At 43.7% G+C, this 13881-nt stretch overlaps 1 protein-coding gene across 6 annotated transcripts in view; it reads right to left on the bottom strand.

Moving 5' to 3' along the window:
* CMTR1 (cap methyltransferase 1) overlaps positions 1-7960 on the bottom strand; it is a 67890-nt gene extending 59930 nt beyond the window's left edge. For 2 of the 6 annotated variants that reach the window (XM_069768292.1, XM_069768290.1), the window contains exon 1: positions 7834-7930. The gene's annotated coding sequence lies outside the window, so the exon portion shown is untranslated. Of the gene's footprint in view, positions 1-7807 lie in introns of all 6 variants that reach the window. The other 4 variants (XM_069768288.1, XM_069768289.1, XM_069768291.1 and 1 more) reach the window with 4 other exon arrangements.
* Positions 7961-13881: the final 5921 nt, after the last annotated feature.

Here is a 13881-nt window from a genome sequence, read left to right as displayed (position 1 = left end):
ACTCCATTCACACTCTATGGATGACTGGAGATCACACGTGCTGCCCTTGGCTGCTCCTCAGCACTGATATTAAAAATATAGAGTAGGAGTGCACGATTTACCACCGCTCCACTCACACCAGACTATACAGAGCCCCAATTACTGAGGCCGGTGGAGGAATCAGTGGTCAGACCGTCAGCCATCTGCACATTGTCTCTGTGACGGGGTTTGCGACAGAGCAGAAAGAGACATCAGGCCGATAGACAATCCAACAAGATTTATTGGAACAGGGAACTGGGATAGCACAAATGAAAGTAGTTCTGCAGCGTCCGTAAGTAGTCCACAATGAATCCACACAAAGGGAGCAGATCCGTGGGTGCCACCCGGCAATCCAACGCCAGAGAAATAGAAGTAGTCCCTTAGTGAATTCAATGGCTCCAGCAGATGAGGGACACAACACAGTCCAACGTGGCAGCTTTTTACCCTCCACACTCTGGCACCAGGATCTCGCCTCCGCATAAGATCCCAGCCCTTCCCAAGTCACCTCACAACTGAATCAGCCAACACATGAGTCTATTGTTCAGTGTCCTGGGATCCACCCTTCCTTGGGGGAGGGCTCCCCCTACTGGTTGTTGACTCATGCCTGATTATATGGCAGTCCAGGGACACAGGTCGGGGGAGGGACACGCTGTTACAACCCCTTCCCCCCTCAATTTGTGTACGCACTAGTGACCTCTATAGGTCGCTTGTCAAGTACACGTAATCATAGCTGACCTGACTCATGGATCCTCCTGCCTGGATAACCCATCTGCATTTTGGTGTTGGCTGCCTTCTATATTGTACTGTAAAGTTATAAGATTGCAGAGCCAGGCTCCATCGTAGTAAACATCCATTGTCCCCGGAGACTCTGTTCAGCCAGGTGAGGTGATTGTGATCAGTAACAACAGTGAATTCTCGCCCATACAGATATGGCTTTAGTTTCCTGAGGGCCCACACTACAGCCAGACATTCCTTTTCAATGGTTGCATAGGCCACTTCCCGGTCCAGCAGTTTCCTGCTGAGGTAGGCAATGGGGTGCTCCTCCCCAGCAGCATTCACCTGGCTGAGTACAGCTCCCAGTCCATACGAAGAGGCATCAGTCTGCACAATAAATCTCCTCTTGTAGTCTGGAGCAGCCAGAACAGGGTCACCGATCAGAGCGTCCTTCAGCAGATTAAAAGCCTCATCACAGGCTGGAGTCCAGGTCACCACCCGGGGCATCGCTTTCTTGGTGAGATCTGTAGGAGGCTTGGCCATCGTGCTGAAATGGGAAACAAATTTTCGGTAATAACTAGCAGTTCCCTAGAAAGCCATAACTTGTTTCTTGGTTTGGGGTATAGGCCACTCTCTAATAGCCTGGATTTTGGCAGGTTCAGGACGGAGCTTTCCCCCTCCTACTCTATGCCCTAGGTACTGGACTTCACCCATCCCCACTAGGCATTTATCTGGTCGAATGGTTAGGCAAGAATCCGATCAAGAACAACTGCTACTTGATTCAAATGTTCCTCCCACGTCTGGCTGAAGAAAGCAATATCATCTAAGTAGGCACAAGCAAAGCCATCACATCCCCGGAGGATCTGGTCCACCATTCTCTGAAAGAGCTATGGGAGGCCTTGAATTACACCGAGCTGTAACATCTCCTCCAGTTCGTGCTGCATGGTGTTTCTAACCGATTCTGGTACTCGGAAAGGGGCCTGCTGTATGGGACGTATGCCTGGAGTGTCTACATGATGTTGGGTTACTATGCTTCGACCTGGTCCAGATGAGAAAGCAGCCTTTCTTTGATGGAGCACTCCCAGCATTTGGTTTCTCTGTAAGAAATCCAGGTGATCTTTCAGAGGAACATGTTCCACAGTGGATGGGGCCCTGGCTGCTGCCACAAGATCAGGTAATGAATCCTCTTCCTCCTGACTGTCCTCTGAAGCAATCCGACAGCTTGCTATCACTGGTAGTGACACCGATCATGGTACTCCTTAATCGTATTCACATGGACAGATTTTTGTCTTAAATCCTGGTCATCTAAAGCAGGGGTCCCCAACTCCAGTCCTCAAGGCCCACCAACATGTCATGTTTTCAGGATTTCCTTTGCATTGCACAGGTGATGCAATTATTACCTGGGCAAGACTAAGGAAATCCTGAAAACATGACATGTTGGTGGGCCTTGAGGACTGGAGGTGGGGACCCCTGATCTAAAGCAAGGAGGTAATTGGTGTCATTAAGTTTTCTGAGAACCCGGAATGGACCCTCCCATGTTGTCTGCAGTTTAGTTTGCTGATGGGGAACAATCATTAAGACTTGTTGTCCATCTGCGAACTCCAATCTGCTTTGCGGTCGTACCAAGTCTTCTGTCTGGTTTGAGCCATCTGTACATGATCCCGAGAAAAACTAGCAAGTTGGGCCAGAGTCTCCTGAAGCTTTCGGACATATGGAACAACAGGGGTTCCTGTATCTTAAATTTGCCCCTCCCAATATTCCTTTAGCAGGTTTAAGGGTCCTCTGACCTTTCTTCCATAGAGAAGCTCAAAGGGGGAAAACCCTGTGGACTCCTGGGAGACTTCCCGATAGGCGAACAGGAGATGGGGTAGGTACTTCTCCCAGTCTGAATCCCTGCCAGTGAAGGCTCTTAGCATATTCTTCAAAGTGCCATTGAATCTTTCACAGAGTCCATTTGTTTGAGGATGATAAGGTGTCGTTCGGATAGCTCGTACTCCACAAGTGCGCCAGAGACACTGTACCAGCTCCGACATGAATTGTGAGCCTTGGTCTGACAGGATCTCCCTTGGGAATCCTACTCTGGTGAAAATAGTAACCAAGGCCTCGGCCACCTTGGCTGCAGAAATACTGGATAGCTTCTGGATATCGGGTGGCATAATCCACAACAGTGAGGATATACTGCTTTCCAGATTTACTAGGTTTAGCTAGGGGTCCAATGGTACCGACAGCTACTCTTTGAAAGGGTTCTTCTCTTATAGGGAGCGGTTGCAAGGGTGCCTTTGGGTGATCTCCTGGTCGCCCTCTATGCTGACAGATGTCGCAGGTTCGACAAATGCGCCACAGATTGAGAAATCCCAGGCCAATAGAAAATTTGAGTCAATCGTCTCTCAGTGCGGGTTTTCCCTTGATGGCCAGCAGTAGGAATGTCATGAGCAAGGTGCAATAAAGAAACCCTGTATTTCTGAGGAACAATCAGCTGTTTGCTACATGTCCAGGGTTTATCTAGGGAGTCAGGATTGGTAACCCGATATAGAAGCCCATTTTCTCTAATAATTTTTTCCCTGTTTTCCCCTAACTGCCTTTTTTCAGCACGAGCTCTAAAACTAGCTAGGGTCACTGTCGCTGGTCTCCTCTCACGCACCCATTCCCGGATCTCAGCGGGGCATTTGGTGTAGAACTGTTCTTTTAGGATGACCTGGAGGAAGGCCTCCCAAGTTAAGGCCCCCTCTCCCTCCAGCCAGCGGTGACACACTTGTTTGAGCCTGTGGGCATATATCTTGAAAGACACTTCCCCCTCACATGCTAAGTAGCAGAACTGCGCTCTGTAAGTGTCTGGAGTTACAGCATAATGTTCCAAGATGGTGTCTTTAATATTCTCATTATCGCAGTTCCACTGAGGGTCCTTAGCTCTATAGGCTTCAGCAGCTCCACCCTCTAAGAGCTCCACTAGATGTCTGACTCGCTCCCTTTCCGGGACTTCCATTAATCGACATTGATGTTTGAAGTCCTGGAAGAAGCCCTCAATGTCGCCTGCAGCCTCGTTAAACTGCTTAAAGTCCTTACAGGACATCCTTTGAAATTCCCTCATGGTGGGTGCTATAGTTACAGTCTGTCTGGAGCTTCTAACTGCTTCCACCATGCGCTGCCTCTCCTTAGCTGTACGAATGGCCTCTCTCTTATCTTCTATGGTGGCCTCATCCCCAAGCAATGCCATCTTCTCCTCGTACCACACAACCCACTGATTTTTGGGGGTATTTACCTGTAGCTCCTGTCTTTCCTCCCTTTGCTGTGGGAATCCTCCTGCAGTGCCATCTTGCAGGCAAGCTCCTTCCAAAGTCTTAATTAGTTGGTCCTTCGTCAGTCCTTTGTAGCAGATTCCTAATTCACGGGCCTCTGTTTGTAGGCTCCCCACAGTCCAGTTCTTGTATCCTGAGGTTCCAGACATTGATGGGCTGTTGTCCTCCATTCCCTCTGCTCTGACCCCACTGCTTGCCACCAGTTTGTGACGGGGTTTGCGACAGAGCAGAAAGAGACATCAGGCCGATAGACAATCCAACAAGATTTATTGGAACAGGGAACTGGGATAGCACAAATGAAAGTAGTTCTGCAGCGTCCGTAAGTAGTCCACAATGAATCAACACAAAGGGAGCAGATCCGGGGGCGCCACCCGGCAATCCGACGCCAGGGAATTAGAAATAGTCCTTTAGTGAATTTAATGGCTCCAGCAGATGAGGGACACGACACAGTCCAACGTGGCAGCTTTTTACCCTCCACACTCTGGCACCAGGATCTCACCTCAGCATAAGATCCCAGCCCTTCCCAAATCATCTCACAACTGAATCAGCCAACACATGAGTATATTGTTAGGTGTCCTGGGATCCACCCTTCCATGGGGGAGGGCTCCCCCCACTGGTTGTTGACTCATGCCCGATTATATGGCAGTCCAGGGACACAAGTCTGGGGAGGGACTCGCTGTTAAGGTACCTTCACACATAACGATATCGTTGCTTTTTGTGACGTAGCAACGATATCGTTAAGGAAATCGTTATGTGTGACAGCGACCAACGATCAGGCCCCTGCTGGGAGATCGTTGGTCGCTGAACAAAGTCCAGAACTTTATTTCGTCGCTGGATCTCCCGTGGACATCGCTGGATCGGCGTGTGTGACACCGATCCAGCGATGTCTTCACTGGTAACCAGGGTAAACATCGGGTAACTAAGCGCAGGGCCGCGCTTAGTAACCCGATGTTTACCCTGGTTACCAGCGTAAAAGTAAAAAAAAAAACAAACACTACATACTTACATACCACTGTCTGTCCCCGGCGCTGTGCTCTGCACTCCTCCTGTACTGGCTGTGAGCGTCGGTCAGCCGGAAAGCACAGCGGTGACGTCACCGCTCTGCTTTCCGGCCGCTGTGCTCACAGCCAGTACAGGAGGAGTGCAGAGAAGCAGAGCGCCGGGGACAGACAGCGGTAGGTAAGTATGTAGTGTTTGTTTTTTTTTACTTTTACGCTGGTAACCAGGGTAAACATCGGGTTACTAAGCGCGGCCCTGCGCTTAGTAACCCGATGTTTACCCTGGTTACCCGGGGACTTCGGGATCGTTGGTCGCTGGAGAGCGGTCTGTGTGACAGCTCTCCAGCGACCAAACAGCGACGCTGCAGCGATCTGGATCGTTGTCGGTATCGCTGCAGCGTCGCTTAATGTGAAGGGGCCTTTACACACGCTTCTTGCAACCCTGTTGGTTATTTGCCATGAACCACTTGATTGTTTGGTGATCACACTTCAAAAGTTTGGCAGTTTCAAGACTGCTGCATCCCTCTGCAAGACATCTCACAATTTTGGACTTTTCAGAGCCGTCAAATCTCTCTTCTGACCCATTTTGCCAAAGGAAAGGAAGTTGCCTGATAATTACGCACGCCTTATATAGGGTTCTGATGTCATTAGACAACACCTCTCCTCATTACAGAGATGCACATCACCTGATTTACATAATTGGTAGTTGGCTCTCAAGCCTCAACAGCTTAGAGTAGGACATCATGTATAAAAAGTATCATGGGATCAAAATACAACTTGCAGAAGAATTATGCACACAGTGTAATTATATATGCACAGTATACAAGTGGAATACACTGTATATAGAGGTATATGTACACTACAAAGGGAATACGATGTATATAGAGGTGTATGTACAGTATACAGGGGGAATACACTGTATATAGAGGTACATGTACATTATACGGGGGGAATACACTGTATATAGAGGTGTATGTACAGTATACAGGGGGAATACAATGTATATAGAGGTATAGGTACATTATACGGGGGGAATACACTGTATATAGAGGTATATGTACAGTATACAGGGGGAATGCACTGTATATAGAGGTATATGTACAGTATACAGGGGGAATACTGTATATAGAGGTATAGGTACATTATACGGGGGAATACACTGTTTATAGAGGTATATGTACAGTATACAGGGGGAATACACTGTATATAGAGGTATATGTACATTATACAGGGGGAATATACTGTATATAGAAGCATAGGTACATGATACAGGGGGATACACTGTATATAGAGGTATATGTACATTATACAGAGGGAATACACTGTATATAGAGGTACATGTACATTATACAGAGGGAATACACTGTATATAGAGGTATATGTACATTATACAGAGGGAATGCGCTGTATATAGAGGTGTATGTACAGTATACAGGGGGATACGATGTATATAGAGGTATATGTACAGTATACAGGGGGAATACACTGTATATAGAGGTATATGTACATTATACAGAGGGAATACGCTGTATATAGAGGTATATGTACATTATATAGGGGGAATACACTGTATATAGAGGTGTATGTACATTATACAGACGGAATACGCTGTATATAGAGGTGTATGTACATTATACAGAGGGAATACACTGTATATAGAGGTATATGTACATTATACAGAGGGAATGCGCTGTATATAGAGGTGTATGTACAGTATACAGGGGATACGATGTATATAGAGGTATATGTACAGTATACAGAGGGAATACACTGTATATAGAGGTATATGTACATTATACAGAGGGAATACGCTGTATATAGAGGTATATGTACATTATATAGGGGTAATACACTGTATATAGAGGTGTATGTACATTATACAGACGGAATACGCTGTATATAGAGGTATGTACATTATATAGAAGGAATACACTGTATATAGAGGTATATGTACATTATACAGAGGGAATACGCTGTATATAGAGGTATATGCACAGTATACAGGGGGAATATGATGTATATAGAGGTATACGTACATTATACAGAGGGAATATGCTGTATATAGAGGTATATGTACAGTATACAGGGGGAATATACTGTATATAGAGGCATAGGTACATGATACAGGGGGATACACTGTATATAGAGGTATATGTACATTATACAGAGGGAATGCACTGTATATAGAGGTATATGTACAGTATACAGGGGGAATACGATGTATATAGAGGTATATGTACATTATACAGGGGGAATACACTGTATATAGAGGTATATGTACATTATAGAGGGAATATGCTGTATATAGAGGTATATGTACAGTATACAGGGGGAAACACTGTATATAGAGGTATATGTACATTATACAGAGAGAATACGCTGTATACAGAGGTATATGTACATTATACAGAGAGAATACGCTGTATATAGAGGTATATGTACATTATACAGGGGGAAACACTGTATATAGAGGTATATGTACATTATACAGAAGGAATACGCTGTATATAGAGGCATAGGTACACTATACAGGGGGATACTCTGTATATAGACATAGGTGTATGATACAGGGGGACTACATTATATATAGAGGTGTATGCACATTATAGACGGGGATACAGTTGTATAGAGGTATATGTACATGATACAGGGGGAATACGCTGTATATAGAGGTATAGGCACATTATACACTTGTATAGAGGTATATGGAGATCATACAGGAGCAACACGTTCTATACACAAACAGCATCATATTATACACAGATAGACAATATCACACACTGTATACAGAGAGAAGCCGCCATTACACGCAGGTCACACGCACAGGATACACTGTCGGCTGCTGCGATCTCAGGTTTCGTTTCCCTGGATGTTTACTCCCTCAGAGCCGGGGTCCTTCCCGCCTCCGGGCTGCAGCCAATGACGTCACTGACTGCAGACTCCGCCCTCGGCGCAGCACAAAGTCGTCAGAGGCTGCCAGCAGCGCGCCTGCTCGGAAAATACCGCGCGATCGTCGTTTTGTACAGGCGTGTAATGATTTACCTCATAGACTGCGCATAACTGCAGCTGCACAGGTAGAGGTCCTGCCATCACTGTACACAGGTGCTAGACCCCATATATCACCATTATTACCTCATATACTGTATATACACAGCACTGATCACTATACACAGGTACTGGACCCCATATATCACCTTTATTACCTCATATACTGTATATACACAGGTACTGGACCCCATATATCACCATTATTACCTCATATACTGTATACACACAGTACTGATCACTATACACAGGTGCTGGACCCCATATATCACCATTATTACCTCATATACTGTATATACACAGCACTGATCACTATACACAGGTACTGGACCCCATATATCACCATTATTACCTCATATACTGTATATACACAGCACTGATCACTATACACAGGTACTGGACCCCATATATCACCATTATTACCTCATATACTATATACACACAGCACTGATCACTATACACAGGTACTGGACCCCATATATCACCATTATTACCTCATATACTGTATACACACAGCACTGATCACTGTACACAGGTGCTGGACCCCATATATCACCATTATTACCTCATATACTGTATACATACAGCACTGATCACTATACACAGGTGCTGGACCCCATATATCACCATTATTACCTCATATACTGTATACACACAGCACTGATCACTATACACAGGTGCTGGGCCCCATATATCACCATTATTACCTCATATACTGTATACACACAGCACTGATCACTATACACAGGTACTGGACTCCATATATCACTATTATTACCTTAAATACTGTATACACACAGCACTGATCACTGTACACAGGTGCTGGACCCCATATATCACCATTATTACCTCATATACTGTATACACACAGCACTGATCACTATACACAGGTGCTGGACCCCATATATCACCATTATTACCTCATATACTGTATACACACAGTACTGATCACTATACACAGGTTCTGGACCCCATATATCACCATTATGACCTCATATACTGTATACACACAGTACTGATCACTATACACAGGTTCTGGACCCCATATATCACCATTATTACCTCATATACTGTATATACACAGCACTGATCACTATACACAGGTACTGGGCCCCATATATCACCATTATTACCTCATATACTGTATACACACAGCACTGATCACTATACACAGGTGCTGGACCCCATATATCACCATTATTACCTCATATACTGTATACACACAGCACTGATCACTATACACAGGTGCTGGACCCCATATATCACCATTATTACCTCATATACTGTATACACACAGCACTGATCACTATACACAGGTACTGGACCCCATATATCACTATTATTACCTCATATACTGTATACACACAGCACTGATCACTATACACAGGTGCTGGACCCCATATATCACCATTATTACCTCATATACTGTATACACACAGCACTGATCACTATACACAGGTGCTGGGCCCCATATATCACCATTATTACCTCATATACTGTATACACACAGCACTGATCACTATACACAGGTACTGGACTCCATATATCACTATTATTACCTTAAATACTGTATACACACAGCACTGATCACTGTACACAGGTGCTGGACCCCATATATCACCATTATTACCTCATATACTGTATACACACAGCACTGATCACTATACACAGGTGCTGGACCCCATATATCACCATTATTACCTCATATACTGTATACACACAGTACTGATCACTATACACAGGTTCTGGACCCCATATATCACCATTATGACCTCATATACTGTATACACACAGTACTGATCACTATACACAGGTTCTGGACCCCATATATCACCATTATTACCTCATATACTGTATATACACAGCACTGATCACTATACACAGGTACTGGGCCCCATATATCACCATTATTACCTCATATACTGTATACACACAGCACTGATCACTATACACAGGTGCTGGACCCCATATATCACCATTATTACCTCATATACTGTATACACACAGCACTGATCACTATACACAGGTGCTGGACCCCATATATCACCATTATTACCTCATATACTGTATACACACAGCACTGATCACTATACACAGGTACTGGACCCCATATATCACTATTATTACCTCATATACTGTATACACACAGCACTGATCACTATACACAGGTGCTGGACCCCATATATCACCATTATTACCTCATATACTGTATACACACAGCACTGATCACTATACACAGGTGCTGGACCCCATATATCACCATTATTACCTCATATACTGTATACACACAGCACTGATCACTATACACAGGTACTGGACCCCATATATCACTATTATTACCTTATATACTGTATACACACAGCACTGATCACTGTACACAGGTGCTGGACCCCATATATCACCATTATTACCTCATATACTGTATACACACAGCACTGATCACTATACACAGGTACTGGGCCCCATATATCACCATTATTACCTCATATACTGTATACACACAGCACTGATCACTATACACAGGTGCTGGACCCCATATATCACCATTATTACCTCATATACTGTATACACACAGCACTGATCACTATACACAGGTACTGGGCCCCATATATCACCATTATTACCTCATATACTGTATACACACAGCACTGATCACTATACACAGGTACTGGACCCCATATATCACCATTATTACCTCATATACTGTATATACACAGGTACTGGACCCCATATATCACCATTATTACCTCATATACTATATACACACAGCACTGATCACTGTATACAGGTGCTAGACCCCATACATCACCATTATTACCTCATATACTGTATACACACAGCACTGATCACTGTACACAGGTGCTAGACCCCATATATCACCATTATTACCTCATATACTGTATACACACAGTACTGATCACTATACACAGGTGCTGACCCCATATATCACCATTATTACCTCATATACTGTATACACACAGCACTGATCACTATACACAGGTACTGGGCCCTATATATCATCATTATTACCTCATATACTGTATACACACAGCACTGATCACTATACACAGGTGCTAGACCCCATATATCACCATTATTACCTCATATACTGTATACACACAGCACTGATCACTATACACAGGTGCTGGACCCCATATATCACCATTATTACCTCATATACTGTATACACACAGCACTGATCACTGTACACAGGTGCTGGACCCCATATATCACTATTATTACCTTATATACTGTATACACACAGCACTGATCACTGTACACAGGTGCTGGACCCCATATATCACCATTATTACCTCATATACTGTATACACACAGCACTGATCACTATACACAGGTACTGGGCCCCATATATCACCATTATTACCTCATATACTGTATACACACAGCACTGATCACTATACACAGGTGCTAGACCCCATATATCACCATTATTACCTCATATACTGTATACACACAGTACTGATCACTGTACACAGGTGCTAGACCCCATATATCACCATTATTACCTCATATACTGTATACACACAGCACTGATCACTGTACACAGGTGCTAGACCCCATATATCACCATTATTACCTCATATACTGTATACACACAGTACTGATCACTATACACAGGTACTGGGCCCTATATATCACCACTATTACCTCATATACTGTATACACACAGCACTGATCACTATACACAGGTGCTAGACCCCATATATCACCATTATTACCTCATATACTGTATACACACAGTACTGATCACTGTACACAGGTGCTAGACCCCATATATCACCATTATTACCTCATATACTGTATACACACAGCACTGATCACTGTACACAGGTGCTAGACCCCATATATCACCATTATTACCTCATATACTGTATACACACAGTACTGATCACTGTACACAGGTGCTAGACCCCATATATCACCATTATTACCTCATATACTGTATACACACAGCACTGATCACTGTACACAGGTGCTGGACCCCATATATCACCATTATTACCTCATATACTGTATACACACAGCACTGATCACTATACTCAGGTACTGGGCCCTATATATCACCATTATTACCTCATATACTGTATACACACAGCACTGATCACTATACACAGGTGCTAGACCCCATATATCACCATTATTACCTCATATACTGTATACACACAGCACTGATCACTGTACACAGGTGCTAGACCCCATATATCACCATTATTACCTCATATACTATATACACACAGCACTGATCACTGTACACAGGTGCTAGACCCCACATATCACCATTATTACCTCATATACTGTATACACACAGCACTGCTTACAGTACACAGGTGCTGGACCCCATATATCACCATTATTACCTCATATACTGTATACACACAGCACTGATCACTATACACAGGTGCTGGACCCCATATATCACCATTATTACCTCATATACTGTATACACACAGTACTGATCACTGTACACAGGTGCTGGACCCCATATATCACCATTATTACCTCATATACTGTATACACACAGCACTGATCACTATACACAGGTGCTGGACCCCATATATCACCATTATTACCTCATATACTGTATACACACAGTACTGATCACTGTACACAGGTACTGGACCCCATATATCACCATTATTACCTCATATACTGTATACACACAGCACTGATCACTGTACACAGGTGCTGGACCCCATATATCACCATTATTACCTCATACACTATATGCACACAGCACTGATCACTGTACACAGGTGCTGGACCCCATATATCACCATTATTACCTCATATACTATATACACACAGCACTGATCACTATACACAGGTGCTGGACCTCATATATCACCATTATTACCTCATATACTGTATACACACAGCACTGCTTACAGTACACAGGTGCTGGACCCCATATATCACCATTATTACCTCATATACTGTATACACACAGCACTGATCACTGTACACAGGTGCTGGACCCCATATATCACCATTATTACCTCATATACTGTATACTCACAGTACTGATCAGTATACAAAGGTACTGGACCCCATATATCACCATTATTACCTCATATACTGTATATACACACAGCACTGATCACTGTACACAGGTGCTGGACCCCATATATCACCATTATTACCTCATATACTGTATACACACAGCACTGATCACTATACACAGGTGCTGGACCCCATATATCACCATTATTACCTCATATACTGTATACACACAGCACTGATCACTATACACAGGTGCTGGACCCCATATATCACCATTATTACCTCATATACTGTATACACACAGTACTGATCACTGTACACAGGTACTGGACCCCATATATCACCATTATTACCTCATATACTGTATACACACAGCACTGATCACTGTACACAGGTGCTGGACCCCATATATCACCATTATTACCTCATACACTATATGCACACAGCACTGATCACTGTACACAGGTGCTGGACCCCATATATCACCATTATTACCTCATATACTGTATACACACAGCACTGATCACTATACACAGGTGCTGGACCCCATATATCACCATTATTACCTCATATACTGTATACACACAGCACTGATAACTGTACACAGGTACTGGACCCCATATATCACCATTATTACCTCATATACTGTATACTCACAGTACTGATCAGTATACACAGGTACTGGACCCCATATATCACCATTATTACCTCATATACTGTATATACACACAGCACTGATCACTGTACACAGGTGCTGGACCCCATATATCACCATTATTACCTCATAT

Source organism: Ranitomeya imitator, chromosome 5, assembly GCF_032444005.1.
Source record: "Ranitomeya imitator isolate aRanImi1 chromosome 5, aRanImi1.pri, whole genome shotgun sequence".
In the NCBI taxonomy this organism is placed as follows: Eukaryota; Metazoa; Chordata; class Amphibia; order Anura; family Dendrobatidae; genus Ranitomeya; species Ranitomeya imitator.
This window is presented reverse-complemented; position numbering and strand designations above follow the sequence as displayed.